The 12,995-nt window shown below is 41.8% G+C and overlaps 1 protein-coding gene across 9 annotated transcripts in view; it reads left to right on the top strand.

Annotated features, from left to right (window-relative positions):
- Positions 1–12,995, top strand: part of ptk2ab (protein tyrosine kinase 2ab) — a 251,570-nt gene that overhangs the window by 90,326 nt on the left and 148,249 nt on the right. Inside the window, exon 1 of one of the 9 annotated variants that reach the window (XM_060921914.1) lies at positions 3,574–3,669. The exons of the other annotated variants lie outside the window; for them this stretch is intronic. The gene's annotated coding sequence lies outside the window, so the exon portion shown is untranslated. Of the gene's footprint in view, positions 1–3,573; positions 3,670–12,995 lie in introns of those variants that run through there. 9 annotated transcript variants of the gene reach the window in all.

Raw genomic sequence — 12,995 nt, forward strand, 5'->3', positions numbered from 1 at the left:
GCTGGTAGAGCATTGAGCAGTGTCTAACAGGGAGCAGGGATCTGTCAATAGTCTCTAAAGCAGGGTCTGAAAGCCGGTGCCATGCTTAACACAAATAGTAACGACATAATCACTCCATTATTAATCTACTGGTTAAACTGGACAGAGTGGATTGGAGGTGGCAGTGTGTGTGTGATAAGATTACATTACATTACAGGAATTTAGCAGATGCTCTGATCCGGGGGGGGGGACACAACCGGACGTACGTTTTTTTGGCCGTGCGATTTTTGGCGTTTCCCAAATTGCTGCGTTTTTTTTGTTCGTGGAGAAAGACGCACGTTGGCCGTAGGTTTGTCTTGCAACCTGAAAAAAATGTAAGCGCCCGTAAAGTTTGTTTGACATGACAAAGAACCTCTGCGGCCAGTCTACGGCTCGAAAATCAGCACATCAGACGTGCGTTTCTTGCGTTTTTTGCACGTAGACCGGCCATAGGAGCAAGTACGGCCGGTTGTGACCTAGGCTTAACCAGAACTTTACAAATCACTGTAGTTATCAATAAAATCTTCTACAAATTCCTGCAATAAAAGCAGAAACCTTAAATTATAATTTCCACTGCACTTAAGGCAAAAAACAAAATACAAATTGCTGCAGTCAAGTCCTATTAGACAGAATACATCTTTACTATATACAACAAAGATAACAAATGCGATTCAGCCGACTCCAAAGATTAATATTATGAAATATTTTTTTCGCGGTCCAAATCCTGCGCTCTGATTGGCTGGCGAGCGGGTCCGTATCCTACGGTACGGGCCCCAGTTACGGACCTCTGGCGACTCGCTCGTTCACAACAACAACAAATATAGTAGCATTTTTTGTCAACATTTATCTTTTTTTCTAGAAGATTTATTTATAAGATTATCAAACATCTTATACATTTTTTGCAGCATTTCTCAGGAGAATAGCATTAATTTTACAGCATGGATAGCGATAACGACAGTGTTCACAGCGAAAGCGAGTTTTACTACCCTGAGGAAGAAGAAATAAAAGAAAACATTTCAGGAGAAAGATAAAAACCTCTAACTGTTGCTAACGCCGAGCAAAAACATGTCTGAATCCTGAATGACTCCTATTTGTATAAATAGGGGACTACATAGGCGGCAAAATGTAGTTTTTTTCCTGCCATGGAAGTGCACTTGTATACCGAGGAGGAAGCCATTTGCATTACAGCTGTGAATGAGGATTCAAAATGGCGGCTCGGCTCGGTTTTCCCTTTCGGGCGCTCTCGTTTTCTGTTAGAATTTGGTAAAGAAAAAAATAAATATATTATTTACCAGCTTAGGGTCGGTCCATATGATGAAATACCGTCACCTCGGCCTTGAATACTGACCCAGAGGGCCTCGCTCAGTACTTTCAAGACCTCGGTCACGGTATTTCACCATACGGACCTCCCAGCTGGTAAATTTTATTTATTTATTTATTTATATATATATATATATATATATATATATACAACTGAAAATAATAGATACTTTTAGCAAGTTTTGATTTTACGAAATATACATAATGCAAATGTGGCATCATAAAATGTTAGGAATAATTTTGATTCTGTTAAAAAGTGCAATACTGCAGGAGTTAAAAATAAGTGAAATTAAATTACAAATGAAAAGAAATTTTCCTGTAGTTACTTGAAATGTAAATACTGTAACAAAAAAATCAGTAATAATGGTAGTTGATGAAAGTACTACTTAAGATAATGTAAATCTTGGCGAAAGAGAAATCAATCGAAACCGAAAGAGTGAAAGTGGTTATCATGCCGTTACCATGGGAACAGTCTTTTATGAATGCGGAAGTGGGCTCTCAGCATGCTGAGTCTGGTGTGACACGTTTTATGTTTCATCCAATTTAGGTCATTTAAAAACTACAATATTATTTGGCAGTGGACACATAGGAAAGTGTAAAGTATAAAGTTTCTGTCAATATGATTATCATGCTTGTATGATTAAAAAAACTCGCGAAGATATTTATCTAAACATATGACCTACTCACGGTGGTGTAGTGGTTAGCGCTGTCGCCTCACAGCAAGAAGGTCCGGGTTCGAGCCCCGTGGCCGGCGAGGGCCTTTCTGTGCGGAGTTTGCATGTTCTCCCCGTGTCCGCGTGGGTTTCCTCCGGGTGCTCCGGTTTCCCCCACAGTCCAAAGACATGCAGGTTAGGTTAACTGGTGACTCTAAATTGACCGTAGGTGTGAATGTGAGTGTGAATGGTTGTCTGTGTCTATGTGCAGCCCTGTGATGACCTGGCGACTTGTCCAGGGTGAACCCCGCCTTTCGCCCGTAGTCAGCTGGGATAGGCTCCAGCTTGCCTGCGACCCTGTAGAACAGGATAAAGCGGCTACAGATAATGAGATGAGATGTAGAAATATAGTCTCTTGGTGGAAGTGCCTTGATTGAGCACTTGTAGTGGTGAGGAATAAACGAGAGCCTGTTCAATGATTTCAAAGGCGTTTGAAAAATTCAGGCTGCTTGCATTCAAGCTAAAGAATCGACCTGTCAAGTTACAAAGATGTTGACTGAATAATCCATGTTTGCCTTCTCCTGAGCCGAACTGACTTCAGTGTATATACACTACCGTTCAAAAGTTTGGGGTCAGCCAGACAATTTAGTGTTTTTCCATGAAAAGTCACACTTTTATTTCCCACCATAAGTTGTAAAACGAATAGAAAATCTAGTCAAGACATTTTTCTGGCCATTTTGAGCATTTAATCGACCCCACAAATGTGATGCTCCAGAAACTCAATCTGCTCAAAGGAAGGTCAGTTTTATAGCTTCTCTAAAGAGCTCAACTGTTTTCAGCTGTGCTAACATGATTGTACAAGGGTTTTCTAATCATCCATTAGCCTTCTGAGGCAATGAGCAAACACATTGTACCATTAGAACACTGGAGTGAGAGTTGCTGGAAATGGGCCTCGATACACCTATGGAGATATTGCACCAAAAACCAGACATTTGCAGCTAGAATAGTCATTTACCACATTAGCAATGTATAGAGTGGATTTCCGATTAGTTTAACGTGATCTTCATTGAAAAGAACAGTGCTTTTCTTTCAAAAATAAGGACATTTCAAAGTGACCCCAAACTTTTGAACGGTAGCGTGTGTGTGTGTATAGCAGTATGTCACGAAGAGTGCTCATCGCTCAAGAAAGAACACTGGCAAATGTTGTCGAGCTGTACACAGGTATTCACGCAGAGAGAACTTTGCTGTGCGTCCAGCCACTTCAGACTAAACCGTGCTCAGGAAGGGGAGTGTGTGCTCCCTGTGTCTGTAGGGATGTACAGACAGGAACTGGATATCCATAGTGACTCGCTGAAGCTTCACTCTGCCAAAGTGCATTGTGATAAGCAGGATGTGGCGTCACAGTAAAGGAAATACGGAAATGTTTGCCTATGTGTGTGTGTGTGTGTTTTTAAAAAGTGTGGGATAGTGTGTATGTGTGTGTTTCCGAGGCAGAGGATTAGTTGAGGAGAGACTAGTTCAGAATTAACTCGTGCTAGTAGTGTTTGTGTGCGCAGTGAGGTCGATGTGTACTCTGAGATTTAGGAGCTCGCCTGAGTGTTTGCGTGTTCACGTTGCTGTCGTCCTGCACTGGTCAACGCAGCTCTGGCGTGCACGTGCTGGCCGTTCAGCAGAAAAGGTAAGGCGAGGACTGTAAGCTGAAAAAGACGTGTTGTTGTTGTTGATTTTTGTGCAGGATTTAATCTTTACTTCATATTTCACTTCGCGTAGCAAATAACAGCAGGGCTACTTGAGATTAGTTTGGGGAACGATTTTCCTTTTGTGTTGTCAACACTCAACAGGACAACTTAGGACCGATATTTTGCCATTTTATAATAAAAAAAAACCCCGTTTGTATAACATGGCATATTATTGAAAGGTCTGATCCAGCTAGGTTCCATAGCAGCATGATTTACATCCTCAGGTAGTTCCTAATCCAGTATTACCCCCCTTTTTTTTTTTTAATCCCCAATTTGGTCGCCTGCCAATTCGCACCCATCAACCAGCTCTGCCCTGTCGTACAAAAGCTTCAGACCAGGTTGGGAGGAGGAGGAGGAGGCTTCCTCTGAGACATGTGAAGACAGTCAGTCACATTTGTTTGAACTGCTGCTCATGCTGTATCAGCGCAGCGTAGCACTCAGAATAATGTGCCTTTTGCCCTCTTCCGCATACATGAGCTCAACAGATACCGGTGATTTCCAAGTGTTGCTGTGACTGAAGGGAAGACAATAATGCCATCCTTCCCACACAGAGAGCAGAGCCAGTTTTGATCCCATCTGACCGCGTCGCTGTCTCTGGACGATCAGGCGCTTTTCTTTTTTGACTCTCATGAACGGGGCAGCACGGTGGTGTAGTGGTTAGCGCTGTCGCCTCACAGCAAGAAGGTCCGGGTTCGAGCCCCGTGGCCGGCGAGGGCCTTTCTGTGCGGAGTTTGCATGTTCTCCCCGTGTCCACGTGGGTTTCCTCCGGGTGCTCCGGTTTCCCCCACAGTCCAAAGACATGCAGGTTAGGTTAACTGGTGGCTCTAAATTGAGCGTAGGTGTGAATGTGAGTGTGAATGGTTGTCTGTGTCTATGTGTCAGCCCTGGCGACTTGTCCAGGGTGTACCCCGCCTTTCGCCCGTAGTCAGCTGGGATAGGCTCCAGCTTGCCTGCGACCCTGTAGAACAGGATAAAGCGGCTAGAGATGATGAGATGAGATGAGATGAGAATGAGACTCTCATGAGCCTGAGCTTCCATTTTAATCAGCGTTTCAGTTCAGTGCTTGGGCTACATTTCATTACAAATAAAATTGTAAGATTGAAATAAATAATTCAGTACGACTAAGGTTACGCTTGTAAATATTGGTGTAGCTTTTGAACTTTTATATACGGCCCTGTAGTTTTAAATTTCAAGGCATATTTCAGATCCAGTTATGGCACAGTGGCAGAGTATCGTAGGTAGGCTCAGAGCTTCAGGGTCTCTGGTTTGATCCTGCTCATTATTTAAATGTGTCCGATAACATTTTGGCTATTTGTTTGAGTCTCCTACAGCGAGCTGGTCTAGTGGTTAGCATGTCCGCCAGTCGACTGAGAGATTGCGAGTTCGACTTGCGGTCGGGTCATACCAAAGACCATCATAAAAATGGCACTTACTGCCGTCTGGTGAGGTGCCACAATGCAGTTGTGAGTAGGGAGTTGAGCTCTTGTGGTTACCGGAGGACGGGCTCCCTGCTGTATGAGAGGCTGAGGGCTGTAGAAACGGAGATTGGCGCTGTACCCATACGCCTCAAAGAGCTGGTTAGTACTGGGACAAGAGACTGCCTGGGAAGACCTGGTGTGGGATGGACTTTGACTTTTGATTTGAGTCTTCTCCTCTTCTTCTTACAGCTATTCCTGTTAGGGGTGGCCACAGCGGATAATGTCCCTCCATCTCCTCCTGTCCTCAGTATCGTTTTCTGTAGCACCAACCATCCTCCTTCACCACATCCATAAATCTCATCTTTGGTCTTCCTCGTTTCCTCCTACCCAGCAACTCCGTCTCCAGCATTCTTTTCCCAATATACTCTGGATTTCTCTTCTGTACGTGTCCAAGCCATCTCAATCTCACCGTTCTCATTTTGTCTCCAAGCCGTCCTACACGTCCTGTTCCTCTAATATACTCCTCATTTCTAATCCTGCCCAACTTTGTCACTCCCAGTGAGGATCTCAATATCTTTAGCTCCGTTACCTCCAGTTCAGCCTCCTGTCTTTGTGTCAGCGCCACTGTCTCCAAGTCCAAACCATACAACATTGCTGCTCGTACTACTGTCTTGTACACTTTTCCTTCGGTCACAAATCACTCCTGACACTCTCCTCCATCCATTCCGACCTGCTTGCATTCTCTTCTCTTCCGCACTCGCCATTATTTTCTACAGTTAACCCCAGATATTTGAACTCATCTGCTTTGACCACCTCTGTTGCTCGTCGCTGGACCATTCCACGGTCCTCACCCTCATTCACACACACACACACACACACACACACACACACACACACACACACACACACACACACACACACTTACTCCGTCTTTCTCCTACTGACTTTCATTCCCCTTCTCTCTAGTGCATCCCTCCATCATGGAGCTTTTCATTTGTTAACTTTCCACTGACATACTGCATTCCATCCAAGTTTGCCAAATTGTTCAGCCTAAAATGTTTTTTAATAATAAAAGCTAGCGGTATCATAAACTGATGTTTTGAATGAATGAATGAATGAATGAATGAATGAATTTATTTTATTTTGAATTAATTTTATTTTTATTTCGAACCTGTATAAAAAAATGTATGTAACTATTTGTACATACAAAAGAAAGAAAACGAGAAATAAAAAAAGAATAAATAAAATAAAATAACATAAAGAGCTAAGACATTACAAAACACCGCACATTGTTCGAAAAAGGAGTGGGAAGAAGTACAATACTTTTTTAATTTCCCACCCCTTTTTAACTACCCCCAAATCCAAACTACATTAATACACCTATAAAAATATATACCATATATACACTTCATGAATATCTATATAAATATATAATTACAAAAATAAATATATACTACATACCATATAGGGCGGCATGGTGGTGTAGTGGTTAGCGCTGTCGCCTCACAGCAAGAAGGTCCGGGTTCGAGCCCCGTGGCCGGCGAGGGCCTTTCTGTGCGGAGTTTGCATGTTCTCCCCGTGTCCGCGTGGGTTTCCTCCGGGTGCTCCGGTTTCCCCCACAGTCCAAAGACATGCAGGTTAGGTTAACTGGTGACTCTAAATTGAGCGTAGGTGTGAATGTGAGTGTGAATGGTTGTCTGTGTCTATGTGTCAGCCCTGTGATGACCTGGCGACTTGTCCAGGGTGTACCCCGCCTTTCGCCCGTAGTCAGCTGGGATAGGCTCCAGCTTGCCTGCGACCCTGTAGAAGGATAAAGCGGCTAGAGATAATGAGATGAGATGAGACATACCATATATACACTTCATAAATATCTATATAAATATTTAATTACAAAAATAAATACATACCATATATACACTTCATAAATATCTATATAAATATATCATGACAAAAATAAATATATACTACATACCTATCCCCTATAAACTGATGTTTTGACGTCACTGCCGTCATCATCGGAGTCAAACAAACAGTGTTCAAGTAAGCGATTAAGAATCAGTTCAAGTTTTCCCAAGAGAGCGCATCAAGTAAAAACCTTAACATGTACGGAATCAGATTGGATGTTTAATTTTGGCTTTTTTTTTTTTTTGCTTGGATGAGAAGCATCTCATAAATCAAACAGTCCAGCTTTCCAGTGCATTTTCATAGAATACTAACTTGATTGCTCAGCTCAGGGACACCTAGGAGGCCATGCTCAGTCCTAAGGTGTTTACCAATAATTGAGATAAATTGAGTTAAGTTTTTTTGCATTTTTAATTCATACCTTTTGACAAATGATGATATTTTCATCGAAATTCTTGAAGCAGCTTATACAGTAATCATCGCTTGTGTTTTTCATGGACACTATCAGCACTGGCACTAGTGCCATGTCTCAAGGACACACAGCTGTCCTGCCAGTGGAGGATGGCATTCTGATGGAGTGCTGCTGTCTTGGCATGTTTCCTCACTTCCTCTCCAAATCTCTGAGCTCTGTTCTACTCCTACAGTACCCAGCTCTGATTTGAACTCAACCTCATACTCTCACTCATGTCTTTTCCTGTCTTCCAAATCAGTGCCGATTGCAGTAACTAACTGTTATGAGGTGACTCTCTCTGATATATAATCGACTGTAACAGCAGTGTTTTCCCCAGAAAAAAATCAAAGCCCTACATTCTGGCATGATAATACACAGACAATTGAGCGCCAACGGCACGAAATGAAACTAGGGGGGTTCGGGGGCATGCCCCCCCGGAAAATTTTTTTTTGAAAATAGATGCTCTCAGGTGCATTTTCAGGGTCTCTGAGAGGTTTTAGATCCATGATTATAGGATCGATTTTACCAGTGTTTCAATGATTTCTGACCTAAATAGTATTCATGTATACACATTTGAAATTTCACCTTAAAGTTCAACGTGCAAGTTAAACTGTTTTGTTATAGATTACTGAGGTATACGATCGATTGAAAATCTACGGGGATCCCTTAATTATGTATGAGCAAGTAGTGTTGTAACAAAAATGTGCATGAACAGTGGTTTGCTCCATCTTATGCAATTCAATGAAGAGAATCGATCATCATGACCTCCTGTTGATCACAAAGGGATCTGAACCTAAGAACTACCACCTTAAAATAAGTTGCTGTATTACTATAACTGTAATGATTTAGAATGTTTCTGATGCAATTACCATAATATATGTATAACTAAGATACACTGAAAAGAAAAGTAAGGCAACTGCATATCTCATCTCATCTCATTATCTCTAGCCGCTTTATCCTGTTCTACAGGGTCACAGGCAAGCTGGAGCCTATCCCAGCTGACTACGGGCGAAAGGCGGGGTACGCCCTGGACAAGTTGCCAGGTCATCACAGGGCTGACACATAGACACAGACAACCATTCACACTCACATTCACACCTACGGTCAATTTAGAGTCACCAGTTAACCTAACCTGCATGTCTTTGGACTGTGGGGGAAACCGGAGCACCCGGAGGAAACCCACGCGGACACGGGGAGAACATGCAAACTCCGCACAGAAAGGCCCTCGCCGGCCACGGGGCTCGAACCCGGACCTTCTTGCTGTGAGGCGACAGCGCTAACCACTACACCACTGTGCCACCCGCAACTGCATATTATAAAGTTTAAAAGGGCTAGATTAAGATTAAAACATTTAAAGGAAAACTTAATTCATACATTTAAGTTTGCAGAAGCCCTGTGATGACCTGGCGACTTGTCCAGGGTGTACCCCGCCTTTCGCCCGTAGTCAGCTGGGATAGGCTCCAGCTTGCCTGCGACCCTGTAGAAGGATAAAGCGGCTAGAGATAATGAGATGAGATGAGAAGTTTGCAGAAAGATTATGTACTTATAAAACATGTTCATGAATGATAATAGACGAGGTCAAACTTTCGTGATTAAAATCAGTCGGCTTTGTCCGTCTGGTGGGGGACGACATCGGCAGCCAGTGAGATCGCTTATAATGAATCGGAAACTTCCAGGATGTCTGACGTTTCCTTTCGATATTTTTATTGGACGATTTGAACACGTGATTTTGACACAGCCAACAGATCAGTTTGTTTACATCATACCACGCGGACATATTACTTTGACAGAATCAACACAAACATTGAAAAAAAGGCCGCTTGTTCAACACAGATATCAATCAGTATGTAAATGGATCTGATATTTGCTCTCCTATGTATCTAGTTACTTGTGGGTAGGAAATTTAACGTATTGGTATAAATCTAAGCGTATCAGATTTTAACTAAAGCGACTAAGCGTATCGGCAGGCAGAGCAAGCGTATCGGGCCAGATACGCTAAAACGCTTTGGGGAAACCCATGAACAGGTAGCTTTAATGCAAAGCTGCAGATCACGCACTAGTTTTTCTCACTGTACCAACAAGGACAGTTTGTGACTGTGTGTTTTATTCTTTGTACGTGGCTTGGTTAGTTCGGCATTTATCACTGATTCTCGTCATTAGCTAAAAGAAAAGAATGGCAAAGTGGGTGTTTTTATAGAAATGTGTTTAGACAGCTTTTGGAGTTATTAAAGTGGTGCGATGTTTGGTATCCACCATTATTCATCTGTACAATACTGAAAATGAAAATGATTGTATCATCAGACCAGTGTTGTAGTCGAGTCACTAAACTTCGAGTCCAAGTCCAGTCTCGAGTCCCCAGTGTTCAAGTCCAAGTCATTAAAGAAAATTTCGAGTCCACTATCAATCCGAGTCGAGTCCGAGCAGATGACTCCAACCGTACCATTTGATGGTGGCTGTTGCTGCCTTTATGTGAAACTGTCTCTGCTACTGTATTGGACTAACGCACTGCCCCGTTTTAGTGAACAGGCTACAGATAAAAAGCTTGTTCATCGCTCAACAAGCCCCGCCCACTATCAAAAGGGCAAATAACATGAGAGGGGGTTAACACTAGCTAGTTCATCAGTCAGCAAGCAAACCCCACTATCAACAGAGCAATGAACATAGCATGTCACTTCCTTCTCTGGGTGGAGTCTCGCCAAATGACAAGGGAAGTTTGAGGTTGTCCCCGTCGTCTCCTCGATAGTTCTTCTGCATATGGAACACATAGCAGTGCATTTTTTCCCACGGCACAAGAAGTCTGTATAAGCAAAGCGGACAATCCTAGGGGCTTCTCTCCAGGCATATTAGCGCTGTTAAAGTGCATATCACGGGTAAATTCAGGAGCAAGACCAATGTAATTCTCCTATTTTATATTAAACTTTGGTCAAATATCTGTAACATTTTGCATTTTGTGCACTTTTTTTACCTTGCGTAATACCAGAAAAATTCAGTTGAAATCAAGCCATTTGAGGCGAATTGGTCCACCTCTGAAAAACTTGGCATTTGGATTTCCCGGCAAACATTGATTTTCGTGACGTCACGTGCGGGACGCCTCCCTCTGAATCCTACGTCAGCGCTGGTTTGTTTATGAGAAAACGACCTGGTGGTTTTCTGCAAATTTCTTCAACGTTATCACGTAATTATTAAAATGGTTAACAGATGTATCGTAGCAGGGTGTAGCAACACCAATCTTGATGGGATTAGTACTCATCGTTTCCCAAAAGACCGGACAATGAGAGAGAAATGGGAGCGCTTCGTGCGAGGCACCTGGAAGTCGAGGACCAAAGCAGAGCCGAGAAAAAGACCAAGAAAATCAACAATTCACAAGTTAACTGTTGCCAGGGTACGATAATTCTGACATCTCAGTATATTCTTCATCCAAAGGTGAAGTAGCATTGCGCTCAGGTGACAATTCCATATTTCGATGCAAAACCGCTCGCTGCTAAACTTGGTCTACACAGGCTGTGCACTGAGACTGCGCAAAGCTCGCGCAGCCTGCTGGCGCTTCCACAGGTGACGTCACAAATCTGGCTCCAGACTCGCTTGGGATTTTTCCAGACGTGTTTTGTTATTTTATTTTTTTTCTGCTGTAGACAGATGGCCTTGTGCAAAATTACCCTTCTGGATGAGATAAAAAACACATAAAATTGGGGCTGTCGTGGCTCAGGTGGATAAGGTACCATACCATAAATCTGGGGACCTGGGTTCGATTCCAACCCGCGGTAATTTCCCAATCCCTTTGTCTCTGCACTGTCCTATCCAATAAAGGTGGAAAAGGCCCAAAAAGGTCTTTAAAAAAACCCACATGAAATTGGTCCAGAATATGCACTTTAATGTTAGTTTGTTCCTGAACATGACAGATGAATGTGTGTTCTCTTGCACGAAATTAGTATAAAAGTTAATGTAAATATAAATATCTTGTGCCAAATTATTATGGCGTGTTACAGAAAGAAACAAAACAAAACCGAGTCCTCGTCTCCAATTTATGAGTCCAAGTCCAAGTCATCAGTGCTCAAGTCCAAGTCAAGTCACGAGTCTTTAAAATTAGTCAAGTCAAGTCAAGTTTATTGTCAAATATGCTATACATGCTCAACATACAGCACAGGTGAAATATCAGTCCTCTCTGACCCATGGTGCAAACAGGCAATGCAATAAATAAAAATAGAATAATTGAAAAAAACAAACAATATAAACAGTATAAACACTCTAGATAGGAACTAGACATAGACTAAACACTCAAACAATATAAACAGTATAAATAAACAGTATAAACACTAGATAAGAACAAGACATAGACTAAACACTCAGACAATATAAACAGTGTAAACACTAGATAAGAACTACACACAGACTAAACACTCAGGTAATATAAACAGTATAAACACTAGATAAGAACTACACACAGACTAAACACTCAAACAGACAATATAAACAGTATAAACATTCTACATAGGAACTAGACGTAGACTAAACACTCAGACAATATAAACAGTATAAATAAACAGTGTAAACACTAGATAAGAACTACACACAGACTAAACACTCAGACAGACAATATAAACAGTATAAACACTCTAGATAGGAACTAGACGTAGACTAAACACTCATATATATATATATATATATATATATATATATATATATATATATATATATATATATATACTGGGTGCGATTTGCTGGGGGGGGATCATCCCTTCCTCTGGTTTTTATCTCTGCTGAAAAAAAAATCCTCGGGGACAACCCCGTCAATAAAACAAACAAACCAAAAAAAAAGTTGACATGACAGGCATGTTGTGACACAGTTTTCTATGGTCTACATTGCACTCACTTTCAAAATGACCCGAAGTGGCAGCTTTGATGTTCACGAACGTCCCCAGCAAATAGATACATTGTAGATAATAACAATATCTTTGCCTTCTATGCAGGGATGCAAACAGCGCGCCTTTTGGCGGATGCCGCCTTTTTCACGGCCGATTTTTTTTTTTTTTTAGGGGGGACGTTGGAGTGTCTGATTATAATTTCAAAGTAAATTCTGTATTAAAATTACTAAATAAGCAAATCCATTACAGTCCATGAAACAGGAAGTATAAGGATGAGAAAAAAACAGTTTAAATCGGAAAGCTGGGCACAATGTGAACTGCGCCATCAGAGCAAACTGTTCATTTAGTATTCATGTATTTTAGTGATTTTTGAGTCACTGTCCATTTAATCCGGAGGGAGAGAAACATCACAGCAACGCGACAAGCAATGCGAACTTTGTTGTGTTAGTGTTCGTGTATTTAGTCAGAGAGATAGGAAGATGAATTTACTATCTCTGGTTTAGTGTTCGTTTTCATTTAGTGTTATTCATTTGATATCATCGGATGTTATTGAGCTGTTAGCCTATTGTTACCTTAATTTTGTGACCTTTCATGATTTAAAAAAAAAAACATCCCCCCTTCTGGTTTTTCGA

This window comes from Neoarius graeffei, chromosome 5, assembly GCF_027579695.1.
Source record: "Neoarius graeffei isolate fNeoGra1 chromosome 5, fNeoGra1.pri, whole genome shotgun sequence".
NCBI lineage: Eukaryota > Metazoa > Chordata > Actinopteri > Siluriformes > Ariidae > Neoarius > Neoarius graeffei.